A 17,101-nucleotide genomic window follows, 5' to 3' on the forward strand; every position below is an offset into this window, starting at 1 on the left:
GATTTATCCTTTAAGTAACTTACTGTCATCATCCTAGAATGATCATCAAAAAATAAAATAAAGTACTTATCTCCATAGTATCTTTTTGTGCCAATAGGTCCACAAAGGTTTGTATTAACTAACTCTAGCACTTCTTCAAAATGACGAATCTTTCTTTTGAATCTTGTCTTTCCCATCTTACCAATTTGACAATTCTTGCACATGGCCCTGTTAGGTTTCTCGAGACATGGAATACCTCTCACTCTTTTGTTCTTGCTTACATTGACCAGGTTATCAAAATTCACATGATACAACTTTTAATGCCATGTGCATTTGAGCTAGGAAACATTAACTTTTAGCTAGATCTAGATATAATTGTAGACACTTAAAATTATCCTAAACACTATATTAATTGATTTAATATCTCCCTTGACACTATAATTAATTAATTATTTCAATTAGTTATATTTTTCATATTCTTCTACTTATTTAATTAAATTTATTTACTTAAATAGGTTCATTTTCCTAATGTATTTAAATTTAATTTAAATGCATCCCCTTTAATGTGTTAAATTTATTTAGTGCTCTATAAATCCCGTTTTAAATAAATTCTAATATATTTAATTCTCTCCACTTTATTAAATTGTATAATCCTATGATTAAGTTAAATCCTAATCTCACCTAAAACCTAGTCTACTACCCATCACTCTCATCCTTCTAAGCCTACCCATTAATTAATCTCACTTAGATTATCGTAAACACCTTTCTAAACACCTTTTAGCTCCTAACTGTTTGCTCACACATGTGTGAGAAACTCAAGATCCAATAAAGCTTCCATTGTATTAATTTATTCAAAAGTGTCTTACACTCTTACACACTTTCCCCCTTTCCTTTCTCCAAGGTTTCTCACAGATGTCTGAGCAAACCTTGAGCCATCACTTTCATCCAAAAGGCTTATGTTGACCTTTGCATGGCTTGTCCTCTTAGTCCATGTGTCTCCCTTGTGGTACCTATGTGGATTACAAATAGATGCCACCTCCCTAAGGCCTCTCTCAAACCTATAAATAGAGCTCTTGTCTCAAGCATTTGACATCTCCGTCATTTTGCATTGATATCTTGCTAGTTTAGAGTTAGATCTTTCTTAGTAATTTTCATGTTGCTACTAACCCTTCAGTAGTTGTTTGCTTATTACATTGCTTTTCTTATTCATGATAATATTTCATTCTTAGATTTGCTTCTTACATCCACTTCCATTATCCATTGAGTTCTCTCAAGAATGGTTGCTTCTATAGCCATCTCTTGAAGCATTCTTCATCATTTAACTTAGTTGCATCTTCATTATTGCATTTTCATATCATTGGGATTCATAATTGTGTTTAGGAGAGCACACTCACATCCCACAATCTAAAGCACACCAATAGGGCCTCTTATGGGTGCCCTTGTTGAGTTGCTTTGAGGTTGCATGGGACTCTGTCTTTTTGGTTGTATTAAGTTGTAAAACTCAAGCATAGAACCAGTTGTATTTTTCTTTCTTTTAATTTTTTGTTATACACATGCTACTAATGTTTGCTTATTTACACATGCTCTAGACAGGTTAGGTTTTCACGTATACAATAATAGATTACCTTTTGTTTGATTGCAAGTCCCAACCAGATTTCCTTTCCTATCTTTATTTTGGCCTTTCCATTCATGAATTTTAACTTGAATCTAATGTTATTCAATTGAGACATACTAAGTAGATTATGTTTTAGTCCTTCAATCCAATACACATTATCACATCTAAGTTCATTGGTCAATATAACACATCATTTTTCTTTTACATAGCATTTTTCATCATTGCCAAATTTGACACTTCCACCATCATAGTGTACCAAGTTCTCAAATTTATATTCATCACCAGTCACATGGTGAGAACAACCACTATCTATGATCCATGTGTCATTCTTTCTAATATGAGAAATGAGGGCCATCTTATCAATTTTGTCATCTGATTCATCTTTAATATCAATGTAAACCATTTCATCCTCATCTACTATCAGAATCTTTAGCCATGCAACAAGATTTCTTACCTTTGTCCTTGTTATCCTTGTAGCTTTTGAAATCTTTCTTGCCTTTTTACTTATTGTACTGCTTTTCTTATTTTCCTTCTTTTTTTGGACACCTTGCAATAATGTGACCAAATTATTCACAAGAAGAAAAGATTACAAGTATTTTTACCTTTGTACTTTCCTTTGCCTTTAAGAAAGCTTCTTGCAAGTAATGCTTCAATGGTTTCCAAATTATCATCAAAATCTTCTTCATCTTCACTATCAAACTACTTTCCTTTAGATTTTCTAGCTTTCTTTTTGAGTGAATGCTTCACTTGAAATGTAGGCTCAATGTTACTAGAGTTCAAAACATAGTTATCATAGTTATCTAACTCAAAGGCTGTGAATCTTCCCACTAGTGCATCTAAAGTTATTTTATTACTAGGATCACATCTCATCTCTTGAATTGTTGACACTCTAATTGCATAAATAGGAAGAAGGGTTTCGAGTACCTTGCTTACCACTATCACATCATCTATCTTTCCTCCCATGGTTTTGATTTTGTTAGAGTAAAGTGTTAACTTAATTTAATTTATTAAATTCATTTTATTCTCTTCTTATAATTTTACTTTATGCACCTTTTGTATCTCTATATAATAATTAATTAGTAATTATTGAATAGCTCTTACCTTTTAGGTTACCCTTTGTAACTTTTTAGGTTACCCTTTCGAGTTTTGATCTCCTTGTATAAGGATTGATCTTTTGTAATTATCTTACATCTCTTTCATTTATGAGAATACATTTGCATAACTTTTAGAGAAAAACCCTTGCCTCCTCTCATCTTTTCCTTATGTGATAGGATTTTTGCATGTAGGTATTCAAGGGCTTTGTGAATTTGTATTGATCAAATTCTTCATGGTATCAGATCTAGATTTTTTATAGCTTGTTCATTATTTAGAGAAAAAGGAGAATGGGGGTTTGATAGAATAGATCACAAGTTTTTTAGGTATTTCTTGTGCAAACATGAGGGTCAATAATTTTCAAAGTAGTTTAAGGCCAAACAAACATTACAGTTGAATCTAGAAGGCACCAAAACCCCTATTTCCATATAAAGTTTGTCCATTTTGGACAACGTTGTTCCAGGAGGTAAAATGTTTTTCCCCAGCAGGGTCGCATAGCATCTGCACACACTCCAAAGCATTATTTCTTGAAAAAATCACAATTTTTTTAACAAAATGGTAGAATTTTCACTGTCATAGTTAGTTAACCATAGCAGCCACCCACACAATTAATTAACTATAGTGAAACTACTACAGTAACTGCTGCTGTCACCACCAGCGGGCTAAGCTCCCAACTGCTAATTCTTAGCTTCTGATCACTACCACCGCTAGTGGTGCCTCTTGCTTGCCATTGTGGCTCCAATGATCTCTATTACTAGGATGCCACTCTACTACCACTCACTAGCGATCAAATTTATTTTATATTTTATTATTATTTAAAAATAAAAATTAATAATTTTGTATTGCTTCTAGGGGGCCCTGTTGGTTTTTTAGCAATAACTTGAGCATACAGAGGCATTTTTTCAATCCAAAAGAAGCACTGGAAAGCTAGTTTTGAGACAAAGATGATGAATTAGGAATTTTTGGGATTTTTTTTAGATTGATACCTTTTTTGGTGCTTGAAGTCTATTGATGTGTTCAATCTTTTGGGGGATATAACTTCTTCATTATGGCTCCATTTCTCGTTTTGAAAAAAGCACCAGAAAGCTCTTCTCGAGCACTTTCTAGGTTTTATATCATTTTACTAGTATTTTATACCATATATTTTTGATTTATATCTAAATATTTTTTACTCTTCTCTCATTTACGCAATCAATTTGTAAGCCGGGGTTTAGTTTATTGCATTGTGGGGGCATTTTTTATATTATTTTCTATTATTATATCAGTATATCAGAAAACTTGAAAAACCCTTTCTAAAATAATTGCCAAGACCACTTATTCTCTATAAATTTTGACCCCTTACAATTAACACACTTGGAAAACCTTGATGACTTAGCTTCTCTAGTCAAAAGGGTTGTGGTCATGTTTAGATGCCATGTAGCCTATTTTTTAGAGGCCTTATGAGATCATGCAACATCAAAATAAAATAGATGAGGCAATTGAGTTGATTGCATTACAGGTATCAGATAGTCTACAGTTTCATTTGGATGGGCACAATACTCCTCTAGCAATGTGGACCAAGCTTCATGGCTTGTTTGGTACTATGAATGAGTTCACAACACTTCAAATAGAGGCAGAGCTTACCTCACTTGTGCTAGATTCCTTTTTGTTGATGATTTCTTGATGAAGTTCAATCAATAGAGATCCATGTTGTAGGGTTGTGGAAAGATGAGGACTACTACTAAGTGCATCTATTTGATTCTCTCTAAGCTTTGAGGGAATTTTCAGATATTTTCTTTCACCTTCTATTTCACCAAAGATGCTTTGGGGAATAGATTTTCTATGCCTACTTTTGAGGTCTTTTGTGATTGCTTGACTAAAAAGTAGTCAAAGCTTACAATGTTGGATACTATGAACAAGAAAGCCAAAGTAGAAGTTGAAGCATAAGTCAGATTTAGTAGGCAGTAAGAGTTCCTCCAAGCCTTCTCCCAAATCAGATGCTTAGAAGTCCTCTCAAAAAAGTAATATTTCTAAGTCTGGTGAGTCTTCCTCCAAGACTAAGAAGTACATAGGTAAACCTTGTAGTTTTTGTGGCAAGGAAGGACATCTAGTTTCTAGGTGTTGGAAACATCTTAAGGCATTAGAGGAGGCCATGCAACATTCCAATATTGCTTCTTTGAAGCCTCCACCTCCACCTATAGGGAAAGGACATGCTCTTTCTACATGAGCATTATCTTCTACAGCTTCTTGGTTCCAAAGCTTCCCATCATATGACACACTCACCTAATTTGGCTACCTCACTTTCTTAGGGTGTTACTACATAGATTGCAGTTGGTGATTCTTCTCAACTTTTAGTCATATGTTCAAGAACTGTCTCTTTAGAAGGTGGTTCACTATAGGATATTCTCTTGGTTTCAGCCATTTCTATGAAGCTCTTGTCTATCTTTTAGATTTGTCATTTAGGCTTTGGAAAGATAGTTGAGTTCTCATCATATGATGGGGTTATTCAAGACCTCCATGATCCTGAATTAGTTATTTTTATAGGGAGTGTTGATCTTTAGTCTCACTTATATTAGTTTGATGGCTTTGAGGGCTTTGATTCTATAGGTGTTTCTCTCATTTCTCATGCAAACATAGTGAGCAAGTTTTGGCATGAGCATTTTTTCCATGTCAACTATAGATATCTACAACAGATGAGTACACAAAAGCTAGTGATTGGGTTACCTTAGATCTCTTGTACTAACAGTGTGTGTCAAGGTTGTGCACTTGGAAAACATCACAGAGATCCTTTTTCAATAGGTAGATCCACACATGCTAAGGCACCATTAGAGTTAATACATAGTAATCTTATGTCATTTCCTACTCCATATTTTTTAGGTTCTTGATATGTGCTCACCTTCGTAGATGACTTCTCTAGATGCACATGGGTGTACTTTCTAACATACAAGTCTGATGTCTTTAATTTCTTTCAAATCTTTAAGACATTTGTGGAGAAGTAGTCTGGTCTTTCTGTCAGGTGTATACACATTGATAATAGGGGAGAATATGTGAATCAATCTTTAAGAGTTTTTTGTAGTGAACATGGTTTACAACATCAGTTCTATGTTCCCTATACACCTCAGTAGAATAGGGTTACAAAGAGAAAGAACATGACATTATGGGAGATGGCCAATTGTATGATATAGTCTTGAGCTATGAGTTCTTCATTTTGGGCTAAGATTATCAATTATGCCAACTATATTCAAAATTAGATGCTTTACAAGGCATTATGAAACTTGACTCCTAAGGAGGCTTGGACTCATGTCAAGCCCGATGTTTCTACTTTCTGTATTTTAGGTAGTGAGGCTTGGGAATTTATTCTAGATGCTCAATGGAAAGCCATGGAGAAAAAGAGCCGACCATTCATTTTTCTTGGCTACTGTGAGGATGTGAAGGCATATAGGTTGTTTGATATTGATTCTAGAGATGTCTTGTTTCAATGAGATATTCAGTTTGATGAGCATTATCCTCCAATGGATCCTCCATCTCCGACTTCTTCCTCACTACCAAGTACTTCCTCTTCTCCTCTACAGGATTATGCATCCTTTGAGAAATATCTTGATGTTGATTCCCCCTTCACCACCTCCACTAGATGTTTTGTGAGTGCCCAAGTGAGCTCATGATACTATTGATGCAACTGGACCTTTGGTAGGTGATCCTACAAATGCTCATCACACTCATGCTTAAACTACAAGTAGTGGCCTTTTGAGTCATGCCATTTTAGATGATCCTCATAGTTTTTCACAAGCAACAGGACACTCAGAGTAGTATAGGGCTATGGATGATGAGTACTCTTCTTTGATGAAGAACCACACATGGGATTTTTGTCCTCTTCTGAAAGGAAGAAAGTTGGTTTGGTGCTATTAGGTGTACTGTACCAAATATGCTACAGATGGTTCTACTGATAGCTACAAAAACATCTTGTTGCAAAGGGTTTTTCATAGGTTGAGGGTATTGATTACTCTGTGGCCTTTGCCCCTATTGCCAAGATGAACTCTATTCATTTCGTACTCTCTCTATTAGCTTCATAGGGATGGACAATTTTTCAGATGGATGTGAAGATTACTTTTTTGCATGGAGACCTTCACGAGGAGATCTATATGGAGTAGCCTCATGGTTTTGTGCAAGACTCTTCATTGGTATGTTGGCTTTAGAGGTCTTTATATGGTCTCAAATAGGCCCTTAGGGCTTATTATGAGAAGATGGATTCCTTCTTGCTTGCATCACAGTTCGCTTGGTGTCATTATGATCCTACAATTTACAAAATTCAACATCATGGGGCTAACTTATTGATAATTGTGCTTAATTTTGATGACCTTAGCATCATAGGAAGCTCAGTCTCCATGATATAGGGTGTTAAGAAAGCACTGAGAGAGCAGTTTGAGATGAGAGATCTTGGACTTTTGTATTATTTTTTGGGCCTACAAGTTGTTCAGTCTTTAGATGGGATAGCCATACTCCAACAGAAGTATGCTCTTGATATGCTTTAGAGATTTGGCATGCTTGATTGCAAGCCTATCCTCACACTTTTTCGGTCAAAGTGTTGTTTTTTTTTTCTACCACTTGCTCTACTCCTATAGTAGATTCCACAATATATAGATAGCCTATGGGTTGTTTGTTTTACCTAACACAAACACATCTTGATATTTCCTTTACGATTGGACTTGTCTCTCGATTCTCCCATGATCCACATGAGATTCATTGGAAATAATCCAAATGTATCTTGAGGTATTTACAACATGTTATGGAATTCACTACACATTAGAGGATCCTCACATTGTTGGTTTCATAGATTTAGATTGGACTGGTGATATTGATGATCACAAGTCTACTTCTAGTTTTGTATTCTCTCTTGGTTCTAGTCCTATCACATGGTCTTACAAGAAGCAACATGCTCACACATTATCATCTAAAGAGGCAGAATATAAGGCACCTATATTGGCTAGTCAAGAAGTTTTATGGCTTTAACAGTTGATGAAAGAGTTTGGATTTTGTCCTAATACTCCCACCTTTCTTTAGCATGACAATTAGAGTGTTATACATATTTCATGCAACCTAGTTGAGCATTAGCAGACCAAGCACATTGAGCTTCACATGTACTTCATTAGGCATCTTATTTAGGAAGGCACCTTGAGCTTGGAGTACATTCCTACTATTGAGTAGGTTGCTAACATCTTCACTAAACCTTTTGCATCCCTGTGGTATCTTTAGTTGCATTCTATGCTTGGGGTGAAGGAAGTTGTCCTTGGGAGGTCTCAATGATGAGTCCTTCCTTTCTTCTTTTTTTGCTATCTCTTTTTGGAGTAGAGTTTTTCCCATTGGATTTTCTCTATTTCTCTATTTCATAGAGATTTAGTCGTGATTGGGTATCTCATCAGGCCTTGTTGCCGGGACCCAAGTTTTCTTTTAGCTTTGCGTTGTAGTTTCCTTTCTCTTTTTGCATTGTCTGTAGCTACATTGTTGCTCATCTTAAGGGGGGTGTTAGAGTAAAGAATTAATTTTATTTTATTTATTAAATTCACTTTATTCCTTTCTTAATATATTACTTTATGCACCTTTTGCATCTCTATTTAATAATTACTTAGTAATTATTAAATAGCTTTTACCTTTTAGGTTACCCTTTTGGGTTTTGATCTTCTTGTATAAGGATTGATCTTTTGTAATTATCTTACATCTCTTTCATTTCTAAGAATACATTTGCATAATTTTCAAAGAAAAACCCTTGCCTCCTCTCATATTTTTCTTCCATAATAGGTTTTTTACATGTAGGTATTCAAGGGCTTTATAGATTTGTATTGATCAAATTATTCATATTTCACTCACTTTGGCTTTGATTCTTTCAAGGTATTTTGCAATGTTTTCATCTTTTCTCATCTTAATTTGATCAAAATGACCTTTGATACTTTTTACCTTAGCTCTCCTCACATTGTCATCTCCTCCATAGATATCTTTCAGTTTGATCCACATCTCATGAGTAGTACCACAATCTTTGACTTCATCAAATTCAACATAATTGAGAGCAGAGGCAATGTCAATCATCATAATGTTACAATTCTTCTTTTCTATAATTTGTTCCATAGTCAAATTTCTAGTAGGTGCCACATACTTGGTGTCTAGGTACTTTAGGCCCAAGACTCCAATGGTTGCCAATTGTAGTCTCATGAGTTCCTGCCATGCTTTGAAGTTATCTCTATTCAACTTATGAATTTCCCTTCTCTAAGACATCTTGATCTTTAGCTTAGGTCCTTCAAACCTTATCTGCAAGAACTAAACAACTCTGATACCAATTGTTGGAAATGTAAGAGAAGTAACTGAGAGGGGAGGGGTGAACTGGTTACCAAAAAAACAAATCCAAGTCCCTTAAGATTCAATATAATGCAAAACAAAACTTTTTTGATTATACTACTTTGACTCAGTTAGCACTAAATTACTTGGTTAACATAGTAATACTTGGTTTACACTAAGAATGACTGTCACTCAGTAAACACTCAGTTAATATTGAATATATACACTATTACTTGTTAACACTAAACATGTAGATCTTAATATATTAAGTTTGATTAATCTTAATTAATTTAGTTGCAAAAACATCAATAAAATAACATGAAAACATGAGGCACTAAGATTTAATGTGGAAACCCAATTTGGGAAAAGCACCAATTGTAACTAGTTATTGTTTTTCACTCTTCTGAAGTGAGCCTTATTAGGAGCCAACCCTGTTAAAGGTTACAAAACACACTGTTAGGTGTGAACCTGTTAAAGGATTTAGATCACCTTGTTAGGAGTGGCCTTGTTAGAGGTCTTTAGACACTTCAATCTAGAAATGCTACCTTGTTAGAGAATTTGGCAACTAGCTATTAAGCTAACTCTATTAGGAGATTTGATTCATTGCTACAATTATTAGAGAGTAATAATGACTTGACCTGATTGCTAATGCAATTGTCTTTTCTAATTTTAGATCTCTATTCTAGCTTGATTACTTGACCCTCTTTGATAAGAATATTCTTTGCAGCTTGATCAACTTAGGTATTTTGGGATCCTTCTAATTCACTTTCTTTATTCATCTTCTTCTCTTCCACACATTCTCTCATTCAATCCTCAACTTGACCTTATACTTATATGAATTTCTTTGTCAATTCAACTTGAATACACTTATAAATATTCAATAATCAACCCTTGAGTTGGCTAGAACTAACAAAATAATCTAATAGACTCAAAATACTAATAAAATAAAATAATTCATTAGTTGACCCAACTCGGTCAACGCTAACTCACAAAAGACTTTCCTTTGGTAATCAAGTTAACTCGGTTAGCACTACATCCTAAATTGAATTCCCTTTGGTAACTGATTGAGCTTAGTTAACACTAGTTCCATGCCAACTTCTCTTTGGTGCTTGAGTGAACTTGGTAGACACTAACTCTGAACTTGAGATTACTCTAGAATGCTTGGCATACACTAAAGAATGTCTTCATCACCTGAGTGAGCTTGATAGAAATTGGCTAGTAAATACTTGACATTTTATGTAACATCATGACAATATACAATTGAACAATTGTTTTCTATTGACATGCCACATCCATTCCACTCAGCCTTGGTGTTTTCCTTGATTGTGTCTTTACTTTGACATTGCATGGTCTTCTTTTTGTCAAATGTTGGGTATCCTATAACAACATGAATAATCTTCTTTGTGATCTTGACTAGTCCATTCTTCAACCATAACTCCATATCATTAATTTGGCTTTGTATAGCCTTGATCCATTCAATTTTAAAATTTCTTGGAAAATCTAGGGCACATGCTAACCCCTTCTTCTCAACAATCTTGAATTCATCCTTCACTAATCTTTCATCACACAATTTTTGATATGCCATACAAATTTCACAATCTCCCACTTCACCAATTTTTCACATATAATAGCTCCGTACATTGTGAATCATAATAACCTTAGGTGTCATCAATGATAATGCACCCATTGAATCCCCTTTCATAGCAATTTCAGGAATAACACTATATTTTGGTGGAGGAAAAGTATCACTCTTCACCAATTGAACACTACTTACCTCTTCTCCATGCTTCTTCATTGTTGATGATGATGATATCATTTTTGCTTTAAGGTTTTGAGATTTTTATTTCTGAATAACTTAGTACAACTTAAGATTAATGCTCGATCACACTTCAACAATAAATTTTCTTTCAATCACCTTAAAAATTACTTCATAATTTTATTAAATTGCTTTGTGCTCTCAAAATTTGAATGTGAGGTGTGCAAAATGCCTTTGACTTTTTGATATATACCTTCATTCATTCAATTTAGGGCTCTCATTAATGTTATGTCCTCTATTAGGTGGAATCCAATTGTCTTGGTCATTGTTACTCTTTTAACTTAGTCTTCATTATATAACTCAGTCAATACCATCTAACTCAACCTATACATCAGTTTGATCATTTAGGTACTCAATCCATATTGTGATGCTTGGTCAATGTAGATAAAAATACTGATGCTCAACACTCAATAATATAAATGATTCCATTATACTACCCTTTCCATAAATATGTTCTAATGCATCTTTTCTCATGTAGATATGAACTTTGGCACAATTTATGTTAGGAACTGATGTAAGATAAGTCATTAAAAATGTAGTTCCCTACATACATTTTTTGATTAGTTTGAGAGAGTGTGATCACCTTCTCTATTGGATTGGGTGATCTCACCTTCATTTGTTCCACTACTCCCAACTTCTACCATTTTCTTCCAGTTTTGATTCATCTCCTTCTTTATTTTTTCTACATCCACTTTGCCTTTTCCCTTGATGTATTCACTATTTGGTGCTAGTGTTCAGGCCCTGCAGCTCTTTCTTAGATGTCCAACCTTGTAACAACTAAAAAAAACTATATTTCCATTTAACGATTTCTTGTAATTTCCTTTAAAATTCCATTTATTGTAATCTCAATTGTAAGAGTTACCTTTCTTGGGTACTTTGTCTTCGTTTTTGGTTATCCAGTTAGATTTTTCCTCTGATTTGTGTTCATGTGTTCTATGTCCATATTTTTGACAATTGTAATAGGGTAAGTGCAAGAAGTTGGGTCTCACTTTTGGGCAAAAAGTAGAAGTGTTTTTCCTATTTTTGAAATTTCTTGTCAATTGATGTCAAAATTTGAGGCATTTAGAGATTAAATATAAAAAAAACTTTCGAAATGAAAATTGTAGTGAATCTACTTCTTGAATATGTAATTTGTAACGGCCTACCAAGGAACCCAAAAGAAATTAACCAAAAGTTTCACTAAGTTTTCTAAACAATTTTTTTGAAAGATAATAACATAATTTCTAAATTCTCAAAACTTGTATATAGATAATCATAGAATGAAGAACACTTAAAATATACAACAAGGGTTTCAATCTAATTAATTTGTTCATAGATGAAATCAATAACATAAAATAGTAAATTACAACACAATGATATCAACCAAATCTAAAATTTTGAGAACGAGTTTTTCTAGGCACGAAGAAGATAGGAAATTTAAGAATGGAAAACTACTGCACAAATCAACCACAAGATTCTACCTGAATCTGATGCTAATTTGACAACACAGAAAGCATGCAAGTATTTCTTTTTCTTTTTGAAAACCTCCTCTGAAATTGCTCATCCAAAACCTGATCCCAAAGAGATGAACTCTAAATTGCTAATAAAGAGTTTTTCCCCAATTTAGGGCTTTGATTGTGCAATTACACGAAAAACCTTTTACCTTTATTATTTAATTATATTTTAATATTCTTGCACAACCTTTTTGCTATTTAATTAAGATATTTTTATTAATTAAATTTCTTTCTCTCTTTAATTAATTCTTGAGATGTTTTTGATAAAAATATTTATTAAGTAATAAATAAATTTAGCATTTATTTAAAAATGAACTCCTAAATATATTATTATTAAATTAAATAAATATTATTACCCCCAAAATTAAACTTTAACTAAATTTTTTAAATTTAATTAATTAATTTAATTAATTTCACAATTAAATAAATATAATTAAATATCAAAAATTCCTTATAAAATTTCTATTAAATTAAATCATTAAATATTTTTTTAATTTGATTTAATTATAATATAAGATTATCACAAACCCACAAGACTGAAAATAAAACCCATAAAAAAGTACAAAAAGCTAGATCAAACTCAAGGGTTATAATTATAAATTTACATCACTTGAAAAATACAGAGGGTAGACAACTCAAATTCTTGCCCTACTTTTTAGGACAAATGGTTTAAGGATAGGATTCAGGCTCAAGAGTTATCTCCCCTTTCTTACCATTGAGATATTGTGATAGGGTATGCTTATCCTTGCAATTTAGGGAAGTCGATACCTGGTACCTACAATTTGCATAAAATCAACACATGTACATACATGTATATTCTAAACTAAATAGATAATGATAGGAAGTGGTGCATCATGTAGGTCCTGACTAGTAGGTGACTACAGCTCCCTCCATTAACCATATCAAAAACATCATACATAAAATAAAACATGTAGGTACACCATACACATGCAAGTATAGGGTAAGTAACTATAGAAAACATGTATCTAGATAATCCATTTGACTAACATCATGAAATAATGAAAATAACTATAAACAATCCTCATCATCAAGGAACAATCATGCATAGATGAAATAACTAGTACCAAGTAATCTCATCATATAATCAACTGAGCAAGAAATAATATACAAAAATCTAGCAAAAAAATACCACTAATCACCAAATATAATCATAAAGCTAGCCTAAAAGAGTTTGACAATAATAACTGAAAATTAAACTAGGGGTAGGCACTACATCCATCCCCTAGGCTTAGGCTTACTCCTAGAAGCCTACAAACAAGTAGAGGTATAAATCACATAAAAATGATGCTTCCTCCCATGTGGCTGATGAATCATCAGTAGGGTCCCAATGGACCCTTACCTACTCTATGGTTTGACCCCTAAGGGTCAAATCCTGTTGGTACAGAATGCGAACTAGCTCCAAAGCCAATTGCCCATCCTCTACCTATAACACATTCTAATTAAGAACATGTATCACATTAAGAATATATTATCTAAATACAAAAACATGGAAAGCATTGTGAACATGAGCTAGGTTGGGTGGCAATGCAAGACAATAGGAAATTGGACCTATCCTCTCAATAATCTCAAATGGTCCCACAAAATGAGGTGGTAGATTCAAACCCTTTCCATAATAGATAAGGCTCTTCTGCAGATGCACTCTCAAGAAAAATTTCTCATCCACTGCAAACTACTTATCTATCCTATGAGCATCAATATACTTATTCTGTCTATCCTATACTATAGACACTTGCTCACGATGCACACTACATGTTGCTCCATATCTTGAAGTATCACAGGACCCAACATGACGTGATCCTCGAGATTGTCCCAACTCAAAGGTGTATGACAAGGATGACCATACAAAGCCTCATATAATGTCATCCCAATATAACTGTGATGCCCATTATTATAAGAAAACTCTACTAGGAAAAAATAATCCTCCCAAAGAGTTTGTCTATCCATCACATACATCCTCAACACATTCTTTATAACTTGATTCACTCTCTTGGTCAAACCATCTATCTCTGGGTGATAAGCTGAGATGAAGTTCAACTGTGCTCCAAGGTCGTGCTACAGTGATGTCCAAAGTGTGGATGTGAATACATGATCCCTATTTGAAATGATCTTCCAAGGAATACCATGAATCTCAAGATATCACAGATGAAGACATTAGCTACTAAATCTCCTATGTAGGATGACCTCATCAGTGAAAAGTGTGCCACCTTAGTCAATCGATCAATGGTGACCTGATAGCATCATGACGATAAGCAGTCAAAAGTAATCTAACAATGAAATCCATAGAGATGATATCCCACTTCCATGAAGGAATGAGATTAGGCTATAAAAGCCCTGTAGGATGTTGGTGCACTTCCTTTGACTCTCTAGTACTCAAGAAACCTAGCCACAAAATCTAGGATATCATGCTTCATCCTTGTCTAAAAGTATAGATATCACAATTTTGCATGCATCTTCTGAACATCTGTATGTGCTGAGTAAGGTGCATAATGAGCCTTTGATAGGATCAATGTACATGGGTCATCTAGTAGTGGTACATAGATCCTTCCTAAATAACACAAAAAGCCATTTGACTCCAAAACATAACCTGAAAAATTGCCCTCCAATGGTCTACTTGAATCTATCTCCATGCTCACCTCCTGATACCACATATCTATAGGAAGTACCTAAAGTATACAGCTCCTCAAATCCACCCTAAGAGTTAGATATAGTGTCACATGTCTCCTACGACTCAAAGTGTCTACTACCACATTCTCCTTTCCCTAAATATACTTCACCTTGAATTCATACTCACAAAGAAACTCCATCCAATGCCTCTACCTAGCATTTAGATTAGGCTACATGAATATGTATTGTAGATTGCAATGATCACCATGAAGTTCAAATCGGTGTCCTAGAAAGAAGTGTCTCCATCTCACTATGGTATGAACTACTGTAGCTAATTCAAGATCATGCATAGGGTAGTTCAACTTGTGATCCTTGAGTTTGCGCGATTCATAAGAAATCACCTGTCCATCCTGCATCAATACTTCTCCAATCCCCTCTAGAGAAGCATCTATACACACCATGAAGTCACTTGCTAAATTAGGTACTGATAATATTGGTGCACTAGTTAAAAGCTCCTCAAGCTTTTGAAATGCTTCCTCACATTTCTCTGTCCATATAAACTTCTTTCCTTTCCTCTGGAGGGAAGTGATAGGATATGTTACTCTGGAAAAGATCTAGATGAACTTGTGATAATTACTTGCTAGACCCATGAAGTTACAAATTTTTGACATGATAGGGGGTGCGTGCCAATCTACCATTGCCTGGATCTTTGCAAGGCCTACAAAGATATCATCGCCTGATATGATATGTCCTTAACATTGTATCTCTGATTGAAAGAAATCACACTTCACCGAGTTGGCATAAAGTTGATTATCTCTTAAGCATTGCGAAACCAATCATAGATGTTCGTCATACTCCCTTTAGGATCTAGAATATATCAAAATATCATCTAGGAACAAAAGTACAAATTGATCAAGATAGAAATAGAACACTCCATTCATCAGACACATGAAAATAAATAGAGCATTTGTCAACCCAAATGGGACTACTGTGAACGCATAGTGCTCATAGTGAGTTCGAAAGATAGTCTTGAAAATGTCAGCATCCTAAATGTGAAGCTAATGGTATCCTGTGATGTAGAGATGAATTCAATGGAAGCAATATAAAAAAGGAACCAACACTAGCAAGAAATATATATTAAAATTCTTCTTAATTAATTCATCAAATGAACAATAAATACATTTTCTCTCCTATAGATTTCCTCTCCCTGTAATTTCATATTCCAAAGACTTGCCCTAAACCTAAATCTAAACCTAAAACTCTATTTATACTTGCTAAGATGGTCTACAAAAAATTCTAGATTATTACAAAATAGGAAGAACAAAATGCTCTAGATCAATACAGAATGGGGAAGAATGGCCTCACAATGATCCGTATGAATCCCAAGAAAAGATCTTATTGTAAAGACAAAATCAAGATGAATTCTTCGGCCAAAATATTTTATGTGGGTGCTCCTACACCATACTCCCTAGGAAATTTTATCTTAAGCCCACTTGAGATGAGCGCTTGTAGAGTGGTATGTTGCTTCTTGATATATTGTTCAGTCATCCACAGAGCACCTACATTCGAATAACCTTTGAGTTTTACCAAATATTGCTTGGACTCCTTTCCTCTTGTCTACTTTATGACTTTGGTGTCAAGTATCCTTTCTAGCTGTGGTGTCTACTTAAATGGTAGACGTTGAATGTTTTTTGTATCAGAAATCTATCCTATATCAATTTCTTTAGTGGTTTCTTTGAATGGTGTGAGATTTGCTATGTTAAAGATGGAAGAAATGCCAATCTCAGGTGGCAATCGAATCTCATAAGCATTGGTTCTAAAATTCTTCAATATTTGACAAGGACCTAGTTTTCTCAACATAAGCTTGGTAGATTTACCTTTTGGTAGCCTTTCTTTCTTGAGATTTGACCATACTAAATCTCCCACTTCAAATTCTAAGTGTCTCCATTTATGATCTACATGCTTCTTATACTTGTCAAAGGTTTGTTGGAGTTGTTCTTCGACTCCATCATGGATTTCTTTTATGGCTGTAGCAAATTCTTCTCCTTGGGCACTAACTTGTTGTTGTGAACTCATATATCTTAACTCAAAAATTCCTCTAGGATGAATTCCATACACCACTTGAAATGGTAACTTTCCTGTACTTCTATTGATGGAGTCGTTATATGCAAATTCAGC

Source organism: Cupressus sempervirens, chromosome 4 (genome assembly GCF_028749045.1).
Source record: "Cupressus sempervirens isolate cs-2001-9-10 chromosome 4, ASM2874904v1, whole genome shotgun sequence".
In the NCBI taxonomy this organism is placed as follows: domain Eukaryota; kingdom Viridiplantae; phylum Streptophyta; class Pinopsida; order Cupressales; family Cupressaceae; genus Cupressus; species Cupressus sempervirens.